We start from the raw sequence: 12,679 nt of genomic DNA, 5'->3' as shown, positions 1-12,679 counted from the left end.
GTACAGTTTAAGCAGTCTTCCGTAATATTGCTCTGGATGTTTTTCTTGTGAGCAGCGGTGAAATCTGATGACAGCAGGCTTATCATTTTTGCGCCTTTGCACAAATCCCATCTCATTGAGAAGGGGCAAAACATCTTTACCTTTTGTCTGTTGGCCATAGACAATCCTGCAAGTAGCAGCAAAGTCTGCCATGCACATCTCCTCATACTCTGGAGTTTCAGGTCTGGCTTTGTATTTGTCATTCAAAGATGTCATCCAAACATTGGAAGACTCAGGTGTTGTGTTGTCCAGAACTGACAGGGGACGACTCATTTTCACTGGATTATCATCAGTTGGTATGAATATTACAGCACGTGAACATTGCTTCATGTGAAGACCACATGCACGAGCAACACACTCCTGCGCACTGATCTCTCGCTTCTTTGAATATGCCTGCATGACGGCTCTCATTTCATCGCACTCATTTACACTGTCCTTATGGGAGTTCTCAATGACAGTTTTCAGGTACTCAGATAGCCCGCCCTCTTTTTTTTGATATATATTTCATTAAATAATTTGCTGCGCCGAAAGCATCTAGAACAAAGCTTATGTCGATATTACTGTTCCAGGCTTCAAGCAGATGTGGATTATAGCTGTTTATCCAAGAGTCTTTTGGATCACGCTTTAGTATGATCGTACTCCTTGTGTTCATTTTATTCAGGTATCGCTCATATTCTGCATGCGTCAACTTGCATCTTGCCAAGAGCTGCTCTAAACTCATGGAAGCAGTTTCAGGTTCATTCAGTAGCTGGTTCAGTGGTCTGAGCTTGTTCTTTGCTGTTTCTACCTCAGTTCATCATCCTCACTGGGTCTTGTGATCATTGTGTCATTGCAGGGTGGTTTGGGAAAACCAAAACGGCACCGGAGCTTAAACTCCTAAAAGCACGTCTTTGTGTGGTTCTTACTATGTTTTGCACTTCTGTAACTTTCTTGTAAAGTTCAGGTTGTTTATGTGGATCAGGCAGCTGAGCTGTGATGTATTTGTTTATAAAATCCACAACAGTTTGCTCATCATCCTCCTCAAACACAGGAGCACCTTCTACCCACAGGAGGCAGTGTATGTGTGGGCTTCCTCTGTGCTGAAACTCGACTCTGTAAAAGTAGTCAATGACTTTGCCAAGTGGCTCTGCAGGAGATAAGAGTAAATCTCTGAATAATGCTTCAACTCTCTTGTCAAACATGCGCATTGTTGTGACAGGATTGCTTCTCAGGATGTCACACTTTGCTGACCAGTCGAGTCCTTCAAAGTTCACTTGTTCACCTTGCTGCCTTGTTATTGCTTCAATCACTTCAGGCCAGCGCATTTCAGCAGCTGAAAATGTGCAAAAGAACGTGGGAGTTCCCAACTGTCTGATCATGGCAAAAGATCTCTTGTTGTTTTCTCCCAATAGGCTGGGGTTCCTCTCAGAGGCTGCATGAATCTCACTGCATCTTTATTTCGCACCAGTTTCTCCACCTCATGTTTATCTTGTAACATGCCTGAGGTTATTTTTCTCCCATCTCTGGTCAGAGGCTTTGCCTTCCTTAACTGGATTGTCATGCTGGAAGTAGCCAAGTGTATTTCAGTCACAAACTGTGCAAAGAACAAATAGTTTGTGTCTTTGGCAAAACGATCATCAATGCAGAAAAGTCTTGATTTGAAATACCCACTGGGGATACTTTGATCAGCCTTCTTTCATCAAGTGTGTTTTGGCCTGTAGGAAACTGCACAGGAAGGCCATGGCCTCCAGTTTAGGTGTTTTGAAAAAACTTATTGGATTGTTTCTCTCTGCAGGAGCAACAGAGTAGATTCCTTCACTGAAACATAATATCTCCTCAGCCACATCAGGGGCTGCAAACAGGACTCGAGTGCAAAACCACCATTAGTCAGTCCATCTTCTTGCTCTGAATCATCTCTCATCTGCTCATGTGGTTGTTCACCATCACAGGATAACATGTCAATATCCTGTTCATTTTTATTTTGTGCTTCACATAGTGCATTTTTCTCACAGCTGTCAATTTCCATTAAATCAGCCTCATCATAATCGTCCTCATTCATGTTTTCATCATCATCATCCTCATCATCTTCATCAGGAAGTGTTGGATCACACAGCTCAGCATCATCTCTGATGCTCACATCCTTATACTGTGGATGAATCTGCTTGAGTTTATGCAGTGCTTGCACAAGTTTAGACCAGCTTACAGTCTGAAACAGCTGATGACCTTTGTACGACAAGCGTCTCTTCAGTTTTACTCTCATGACCTGAGAATTAATTCTTAATCGAGGCAATGCTTCAACAGTTTCCTGTACCTCTGATGGGACACAGACCACATTTCCTCTAATTGCTCTCTGTCTGCCTTTGGGAAGAGGAATAATCTTGGCAAATGGTATGCACTTGGCTATGAGATGCCTCTCCAGGATGTTGAGATCAGACAGTTCAGCTGGAATATCAGCAAGATCCAGTTTATTGGCAACAGCAAGTACTGGCATGGATCCATTTTTAAGATGATTGTGGCAGGTGTGACAAATCCACTCTCTCTTTCTCTCATCAGGCACATTGCACTGCTCATTTCTGCAGTTTTCATCACAAACATGAACAAACCTTCCTGTCAAACATGTTGCAACCACATGTGGGTTTTGACATAATTTGACCTTATGCAGGGTCGTACTTGGTTTGGAAATGAAGCCTTGAAACATACAGTACATGGGTATGATGGTCCAACTTTGATATGTGATTTGAACACAGATATGGCCTCATTGATCACACTGTTGTCACTCTCTTGGGTTTGTCTGTTCACCCATCTGTATTTCCTTTTTATTTTCATGGCACATCTCATGTTGTGCATAATCCTGAATGCAAGATTACTTTGATACCTGTCTCGCATTAGTTGTTTCATTAGTTGTTTGTGTCTTGCTCTGAATGCGTTGTCACGTGCATAACGCTGAGTCACTCGAGATCTCTGTCTCTCTCTGAATTCTGGGCTTTCTCGATACCTTTTAGTGATATAGCTTTTTTCTCCTCTCTGAAATCAGTATTCTCATAGTAACGTCTTTTAATATATTGTTTTGTTTCTGTCTAACTTTAGCATTCTCACTGTAACGTCTTTTAACATACTGTTGCTGTTTCTGTCTGAATTCTCCATTCTCATAGTAACGTCTTTTAACATACTGTTGCTGTTTCTGTCTGAATTCTGCATTCTCACAGTAACGTCTTTTAACATACTGTTGTTGTTTCTGTCTGAATTCTGCATTCTCACAGTAACGTCTTTTAACATACCGTTGTTGTTTCTGTCTAACTTCAGGATTGTTTTTATATGCCTCGCTTGTGCAAGATTTTTCTTTTCTTTGTACTCTTTATTTGAAGCATATTTTTGTCGTTCTTTCCTTTTTGGTTTTCTTTTCTCTGATTTCTGGGTTTCTCTGATGCCATTAATCTTCTTTTCATTTTGTGCCTTTGTTGTTTATTAACTTTTTCAGTTTTGTAAAACTATATCAGAAAGATCACAGGCAGCAACATTTTTTATTGCAGCATTTGATTGACATGAAAAAGCATCATTCGATGGAAAGAAATTAAATTCACTGCATAGTTCTTCAGTTGGTATATTAGGAGGTTCATTCTGATCTTCATATGATGTGAACTGAGTCATGTGGACTTCTTTTTGTTTCACCAGTGGCGTACAAATGGACATTTGACAAAAGATGTTCTCAGTCAGACCAGTGGTTGTGTTTCTCCTTGGAGTAGAGGGGTTTGCTTCATCAACAGTTGTATCAGCGTGAGTAGATGCCACAGCAGTGGCAGCTGTTGGTCTGCAGACTGTGTCTGTGATAGTATCACTCAGGTTGACTGTGCTCATACTGTAGAACTGCACAGGCTTCAGCTCATAGTTACAAGAGGGTGATATCTCCATCATTTGATAAGAATCTTGTAGCCTCTTAATCATGTCACTGAGGAGTGTAAATTTCAGCATCACAGCTGTACCACGATTACGTGACTGTAGTAGTAGAGAAAGACCACTGGGTGTTCTGGAGTGTGGGTCAAAGAACCCATATTCGCCTGATGTGGATCTGAACACTGCAATACACAATCCACTCATAATCAGTAAGGCATAATGCACATCTGACAACAGGCAGCTCAGTCCTGCTTCTAAGCTGAGAAAGGTATCTACTGCTTCCTCTGGAGGTTCTTCAAATGTCCCATACCGGAAAGGCTGTGTCATGTCGACATGATACATAGACCTGCGAGCATAAACTTTGTCTGGCAGCTCATCGGTTGCCAAATGAATACTCTTGGGGAATCTTTTCTTTGCCTCTTTGTACATCACATCACCTTTATCCAAGACCAGATTAAGGTCAGCTGTAGTCATGTTTTCATTCTCATGAAGGAATGCAAGAAATGTGAGTGAGTTACATGTGCACTGGTGGTTTCTGGAGTCTCCATATTTAGGATGTGCCTGGCTGTGAGATGCACAGACATGTGTTACAGAGGGCTGGTTTTCAAAGTTCACTCTTTCTGCATGAGATGGTCCTGCCACATCACTGTGATGGCCTCTTTTCAACAAATCAGCATAACCCACCTGTGGGGCACTTGACACCTCATGTTGTTCACTAAATTCATGCTGCAGTCCACTCTTTACAGCATCAGCATAAGATACCTGTTGTACATGTGCAGGAACATGTTGACCTGCCTGTTTGACACTGTCAGAATTGGTCTTTGTAGACACACTGTCTTCTGCAGAGCTCTGAGGAAAATCACACTCAGCTTGTTCACATATTGGTACACTGTGAATCTCATGGAACTTCTTCCAGCGTTGTTTTGCAGCTTTTGACTTTTTCTGCTTCCTTGGCATTTTCACACACCTGCAAGTGTTTCTTAGTCTTCAGAAAATATGTTCACAAGATAAGAGTGGCACACACCAGGAGATGTTGTCTTTGTTTTATATTTCAGTTTTTATTTGTCTGAAACAGTTGTCTTTCATTTGACAGTTTGTTCTTCAGTCGAGAGAATATTATGTACTGTCTTTATTGGCTTGGCACAACTTAGCAGCAAGCCCAGAATGAAAAACAGGTAGAGAGAAAATCTAGAAGAGAGAACAGGCAGAGCAGGAGAGACACGGCTGGGAAATCACAATCAAACCGTGAATTAGAGTTTTCTTTGTTTGTTCAGTTTGTTCTCAGGTAGAGGCAATATATGCACTCTTTATTGCTTTAATGGCTTGGCATTTTCAGCAGCAAGCCAAGAGTGAAAAACAGGTAGAGAGAAAATTTAGAAGAGAGAACAGGCAGAGCAGGAAAGACACGGTTTTGAAATCAAACCGTAGAGTTTTCTTTGTTTGTTCAGTTTGTTCAAAGGTTGAGGCAAAATATGCACTCTTTATTGCTTTATTGGCTTGTGCATTTCTCAGCAGCAAGCCAAAGAGTGAAAAAAACAGGTAGAGAAAAATTTAGCAGAGAGAACAGACAGAGCAGGAGAGACACGGCTTTGAAATCAAACCGCAATAAGATTCTTGGTTTGGCAAAATTTCTCACAAACCACAGGGTGAAATACAGATGGAAAGAAGGCAGAGACAACAGGTGGAGCAGGACAGAGGATAGAGGGGTTGGGGGTTGGGATGTGAGAGAGAGACTGGAGATCTGGTCCTTGTTCTTCTTCTGCACACTGTGAACAAAAAGGAGAAAAAAATAATAATTTTATTAAAATGATATCACATGGTAATTGTATGAACTAATTGTGACTACTGAAAAGGACAAAACAAATATTCAAGCTAAACTGTTGTTGGCTGCCATGTGCAAAAAGTTGCATAATTGGGCACTTTTAAAAGAATAAATATTTAATTAAATTCAGCAATAATATTTTAAATACAAATATGATTGAGTGAATCATTAACTATTCACATGTAATGTGACGACAAAAATGTATGAAAAAATATTTTAGCCCAATTGTTAAGCTGCACTTATGTGTATTTATTATAAAATTGTGTTTAAAAGGTCTAGCACAAAGTTTGAACCCATCACTTTACAGCTTATATTAGTCAGATTATTTTTTATTTTGGTCTACTTCTCTTACAGTATGTGCACACCTACCAGGCAAAGCACAGGTGTCAGTCAAGTTCCTGAAAGTGTAAGGCGAGAAATAATATGTTAGTTGTCTGTACAGTGTTATCAGACTAACAGAAATACATAACCCACATGACATGATACACTGAACTTAGTCAGCAGGGTAATTATAGAGTAATATAGCACACCAGCTGATACAGCAGCCATTTTGTAATTCAAACTAATTAACTGAAGTATTTCCACTTATGTAAGGCTTATGTAACGCTACTGTTAGACTGTTACTAGTCTTAGCATTGCTGCTAGCGCTAGCATTCCTGCTAATGTTAGCACTTCAGTTAGTGTTAGCATTGCTGCTAGCACTAACACTCTTACTGTTAAAACTGAGCGACAATGGCAATAATAAAGCTCATTTGTTACTTTTGTCTCACTGACCGCCAATAAATATCACAGGAATATCACAGTAATATTCTTTTTGTCAGTTAACAACTGCTAAGGCTAGTGTTAGCACTATAGCTAGCGTTAGCATTGTTGCTAACATTAACATTGAAGCTAGCGTTAGCACGACTACTAACAGCAAAAGTCATAAAGCACTCTTACTGTTAAAACTAAGCCACAATGGCAATAATAAAGCTCATTTGTTACTTTTGTCTCACTGACCGCCAATAAATATCACAGGAATATCACAGTAATATTCTTTTGTCAGTTAACAACTGCTAACACTAGTGTTAGCACTATAGCTAACGTTAGCATTGTTGCTAACATTAGCATCGTTGCTAGCATTAGTATTGAAGCTAGCGTTAGCACTGCTGCTAACAGCAAAATGTCATAAACCTATATAAATGATAGTGAAGGTTATTCTTTTTTTCTTTCTTTATTCTTTGAACTCTTTTAAACTCTGTTGGACTTGATATGTGAGTTTAAATGTCAAACATGTATTTTACCATCATAAAAATAAAACAGTGCAGTACTGAGTGTACTGTACTTACCACAGCAGAGAGCAAAGCGGAATGACGACAGTTGGTCCAGTGATGGGTTGAAAACAGATGAGGCGTTCAGGTGGTGCTTGGAAATTTGACCATCAATTTGAACAGCAATAATGAGTATATACATGTCTGTGTGTTAGTCTCTGTATGTGAGAGACATAGAGATAGAGGAAAAATATACTAGACTAGTGTACAAATTGGTACTTTTTGTATAAGCGAATGAGTGACATACAGAAAAATATGGCAACTGGCATTACATGAGCAAATAAAAAGTATTTCATCTTGAACTGTTATGTGGGTTTTATTTTAAGACTACTTTAAGTTTGTTAGTGGGGAGATAAACTATACAGACTATAAACAGAGACATTAAATGAGATTAGATTAGTTAAACATTAGTTAAAATGTGGGAAAATCAACTACAGACAGGTAGATGCTGTAAGCTTTAATTATCCAGTCAGAAAGGATGATTTTAAAGTCATCAACTGACTCCAACTGCCCAGATCTGAAAAACCTGTGTGCCAATCACAATGCTCTACTAGTTGGCATATACTAACTACTGACCCCTGTCAAATCTGTCTTATTGTACCTATTGAAAAAGTTAATCTTACTACAACTGCTTAGATGCAGCAGACATTTTTAGGTTTAACCTTGGCAGAGTGAGAGAGAGCTCGTTAAGCAGGCAGGTGTGAGCCTGGTTGCTATAGTGACTGCACCCAATGGCTCCATACACACACACAGACATGCACCTCACTTTAGCTGCTTAAAATGAACAGAAAAGTCAGGCGAAACAAATCCTTCCCAAATGAAAAGTATAGGTCGTATTGACGAAATTCTTTCACTGTGAGTGCCAGCAATGTCCAGTCTACTAAATTCTCAGTTTTCATGCCTGTGGAGTTTATTATATGGACGTGGTGACAGTGTAAAGACAGCCTGTACTTCTGATTTTCAAAGGAACTTTCTGAGTCATTTTAACATTGGAGTCTATGGAAGAGTTGGAGGAGGAGGCTGCACATTGGTGAAATTTATGAAAGAACCATAACACCTAGTATAATAGTAAACACATTGGATGAAAGAGGACAGCGATGGCTACGTTTTGAGGGTAAAATCATACCTGTAGAGCAAATGCTGCGGACACAGCAGCAGTTTTAAAAAAGATTTTAAGATTAATTTTTTCGCTCCTCTCACTCTAGCAGTTCAGCTGTCTCACTCTAGCCCCAACATTCCGTCCCATACACACCCATTATAAACTCTGAAACGGCTGAAAAAACATCATGAAACTTAAACTGGAACTGAAGAAAAAGTATAACAGATATTGAAAAGATAAATACAAGTTGAAAGGTTGAATGTCTTGGCTTCGTTTTAAAGTTTGAATGGTGGTTCTATGTCAACGTATGTGGAAGTAGTAGGAGTTTAAAATTGAGTAAGGTGAATGAGGATTTGAAGGGTCTCCCCATTGAAATACATGGGAAATTTTTGTTGAAAAAAGTTGAATAATTTAAAAAATATAAATGTTAAAAATGAGAAAAATAGAAGCAGTCGTGTGTCCAAAAGAAGAGGAATCTAACGGTGTTTGAATGGTTTTTCTAAGTTGAACGGTTTTGAAGGAGTAGGAGTACAAAAAAGCGTTTGAATAGATAATAATAAAATAGAATAATAAAGATTAGAAGAACAATACTGTGAATGCTTTTACAAGCATTCACACTAACTAGAAAATGCATTTCCTGAAGAAATTGCAGTGTGAATGCTTGAATCTGAATGTATGCACTGAAATGAATTAATTGCTGAATTATAAGTTAAAAATGTTGAATGAGCTGGAAATACAGAGTTTTTAACCTGAAAACAAAAGTGCAGAACTTTTGAAAGCTGATGGTCACACAGAAGAAGTTGGAAAATAGCTGAAAAGTTTTTAAAATTAAAATTAGAAAAACCTAAGAAATGAGAAAAGAAAATTTAGAGTCAGAAAACATCTGAATGAATATTAAAAGTTCATATTCTTTGAATCACTGAATGACTAAAATGTGATCCCTCCACTTGGATGCACACAATTTAAAACATTTGTATCTATGAGCTTTGAAAGACACGCTGTTGTAAAGAGAACAACGATGGCTTCGTTTTGAGGGTAAAATGATGGCTGTAGAGCAAACACTGTGGACACAGCAGCAGTTGAAAGAGAAGTGTTTAAGATGAATCTTGGCACAGTGAGAGAGAGAGAGAGCTCGTTAGGCAGGCAGGTGTGAGCCTGGTTGCTATAGTGACTGCACCCAATGGCTCCATACACACGCACAGACATGCACCTCACTTTAGCTGCTTAAAATGAACAGAAAAGTCAGGCCGAAACAAATCGCTCCCAAATGAAAAGTACAGGTCCTATTGACGAAATTCTTTCACCGTGAGCGGCAGCAATGTCCAGTCTACCTAATTCTCAGTTTTCATGCCTGTGGAGTTTATTATATGGACGTGGTGACAGTGTAAAAACACCATGCTCTTCTGATTTTCAAAGGAACCTTCTGAGCCATTTTAACATTAGAGTCTATGGAGGAGTTGGAGGAGGAGGCTGTGCTTTGGTGACATTTATGAAAGAACCATAACACCTAGTACAATAGTAAACACATTGGATGAAAGAGGACAGCGATGGCTACGTTTTGAGGGTAAAATCAGACCTGTAGAGCAAACGCTGCGGACACAGCAGCAGTTTTAAAAAATATTTTAAGATTAATTTTGTCGCTCCTCTCACTCTAGCAGTTGAGCTGGCTCACTCTAGCCCAAACATTCCGTCCCATACACACCCATTGTAAACGCTGAAACGGCTGAAAAAACATCATGAAACTTAAACTGGAACTGAAGAAAAGTATAACAGATATTGAAAAGATAAATACAAGTTGAATAGTTGAATGTCTTGTCTTCGTTTTAAAGTTTGAATGGTGGCTCTATGTCAACGTATGTTGAAGTAGATACAGTTTGAAAATGAGTAAGTTGAATGAGGATTTGAAGGGTCTCCCCATTGAAATATATGGGAAATTTTGGGTGAAAAAAGTTGAATAAAATTAAAATTATAAATGTTAAAAATGAGAAAAGTAGAAGCAGTCGTGTCCAAAAGAAGAGAATCTAACGGTGTTTGAATGGTTTTTCTAAGTTGAACGGTTTTGAAGGAGATAGAGTACAAAAAAAAGGTCACGGAATATATAATAATAATAACTAGAAAGTGCATTTTCTGAAGAAACTGCAGTGTGAATGCTTGAATCTGAATGTATGCACTGAAATGAATTAATTGCTGAATTTTAAGTTAAAAATAAAATGTTGAATGAGCTGGAAAATACAGAGTTTTTAACCTGAAAACAAAAGTGCAGAACTTTTGAAAGCTGATGTTCACACAGAAGAAGTTGGAAAATAGCTGAAAAGTTTTAAATTAAAATTTGGAAAACCTAAGAAATGAGAACAGAAAATTTAGAGTCAGAAAACATCTGAATGAATATTAAAAGTTCATATTCTTTGAATCACTGAATGACTGAAGTGTAATCCCTCCACTTGGATCCACACACTTTTAAAGGTTTACATCTCTGAGCTTTGGAAGACATGCTGTTGGAAAGAGAACAACGATGGCTTCGTTTTGAGGGTAAAATGATGGCTGTAGAGCAAACACTGTGGACACAGCAGCAGTTGAAAGAGAAGTGTTTAAGATGAATCTTGGCACAGTGAGAGACAGAGCTCGTTAGGCAGGCAGGTGTGAGCCTGGTTGCTATAGTGACTGCACCCAGTGGCTCCATACACACGCTCACAGACATGCACCTCACTTTTGCTGCTTAAAATGAACTGAAAAGTCAGGCCCAAACAAATCGCTCCCAAATGAAAAGTACAGGTCCTATTGACGAAATTCTTTCACCGTGAGCGGCAGCAATGTCCAGTCTACCTAATTCTCAGTTTTCATGCCTGTGGAGTTTATTATATGGACGTGGTGACAGTGTAAAAACACCATGCTCTTCTGATTTTCAAACGAACCTTCTGAGCCATTTTAACATTGGAGTCTATGGAGGAGTTGGAGGGAGGAGGCTGTGCTTTGGTGACATTTATGAAAGAACCATAACACCTAGTACAATAGTAAACACATTGGATGAAAGAGGACAGCGATGGCTACGTTTTGAGGGTAAAATCATACCTGTAGAGCAAACACTGTGGACACAGCAGCAGTTTTAAAAAATATTTTAAGATTAATTTTTTCGCTCCTCTCACTCTAGCAGTTGAGCTGTCTCACTCTAGCCCCAACATTCCGTCCCATACACACCCATTATAAACTTTGAAACGGGTGAAAAAACATCATGAAACTTAAACTGGAACTGAAGAAAAGTATAAGAGATATTGAAAAGATAAATACAAGTTGAATAGTTGAATGTCTTGTCTTCGATTTAAAGTTTGAATGGTGGCTCTATGTCAATGTATGTCGAAGTAGTAGGAGTTTAAAAATGAGTAAGTTGAATGAGGATTTGAAGGGTCTCCCATTGAAATACATGGGAAATTTTTGTTGAAAAAGTTAAATAAAATTAAAAATATAAATGTTAAAAATGAGAAAAATAGAAGCAGTGTTGTCCAAAAGAAGAGGAATCTAACGGTGTTTGAATGGTTTTTCTAAGTTGAACGGTTTTGAAGGAGTAGGAGTACAAAAAACGTACGGAATCTATAATAATAATAAAATAGAATAAAGATTACAACAACAATACTGTGAATGCTTTTACAAGCATTCACACTAATAAAGATTAGAAGAACAATACTGTGAATGCTTTTACAAGCATTCACACTAATAAAGATTAGAAGAACAATACTGTGAATGCTTTTACAAGCATTCACACTAACTAGAAAGTGCATTTTCTGAAGAAACTGCAGTGTGAATGCTTGAATCTGAATGTATGCACTGAAATGAATTAATTGCTGAATTTTAAGTTAAAAATAAAAATGTTGAATGAGCTGGAAAATACAGAGTTTTTAACCTGAAAACAAAAGTGCAGAACTTTTGAAAGCTGATGTTCACACAAAAGAAGTTGGAAAATAGCTGAAAAGTTTTTAAATTAAAATTTGGAAAACCTAAGAAATGAGAACAGAAAATTTAGAGTCAGAAAACATCTGAATGAATATTAAAAGTTCATATTCTTTGAATCACTGAATGACTAAAATGTGATCCCTCCACTTGGATCCACACAGTTTAAAAATTTTAAATGTCTGAACTTTGAAAGACACGGTGTTGGAAAGAGAACAACGATGGCGACGTTTTGAGGGTAAAATGATGGCTGTAGAGCAAACACTGTGGACACAGCAGCAGTTGAAAGAGAAGTGTTTAAGATGAATATTGGCAGAGTGAGAGAGAGCTCGTTAGGCAGGCAGGCAGGTGTGAGCCTGGTTGCTATATTGACTGCACCCACTGGCTCCATACACACACGCGCACAGACATGCACCTCACTTTTGCTGCTTAAAATGAACAGAAAAGTCAGGTCGAAACAAATCGCTCCCAAATGAAAAGTACAGGTCCTATTGACAAAATTCTTTCACCGTGAGCGACAGCAATGTCCAGTCTACCTAATTCTCAGTTTTCATGCTTGTGGAGTTTATTATATGGACGTGGTGACAGTGGAAAGAC

At 38.5% G+C, this 12,679-nt stretch overlaps 1 long non-coding RNA gene across 1 annotated transcript; it reads right to left on the bottom strand.

Moving 5' to 3' along the window:
* Positions 1-5,642: 5,642 nt before the first annotated feature.
* On the bottom strand, positions 5,643-7,208 carry LOC120443181. Its single transcript, XR_005615217.1, has 3 exons — positions 7,060-7,208; positions 6,101-6,129; positions 5,643-5,675 (listed from the first exon to the last, which is right to left on the bottom strand). It is a non-coding gene; the product is annotated as an uncharacterized LOC120443181 (long non-coding RNA).
* Between the last annotated feature and the right edge of the window lie 5,471 nt (positions 7,209-12,679).

The sequence above is a fragment of the Oreochromis aureus genome, linkage group 12, assembly GCF_013358895.1.
Source record: "Oreochromis aureus strain Israel breed Guangdong linkage group 12, ZZ_aureus, whole genome shotgun sequence".
NCBI classification, from domain to species: Eukaryota; Metazoa; Chordata; class Actinopteri; order Cichliformes; family Cichlidae; genus Oreochromis; species Oreochromis aureus.
This window is presented reverse-complemented; position numbering and strand designations above follow the sequence as displayed.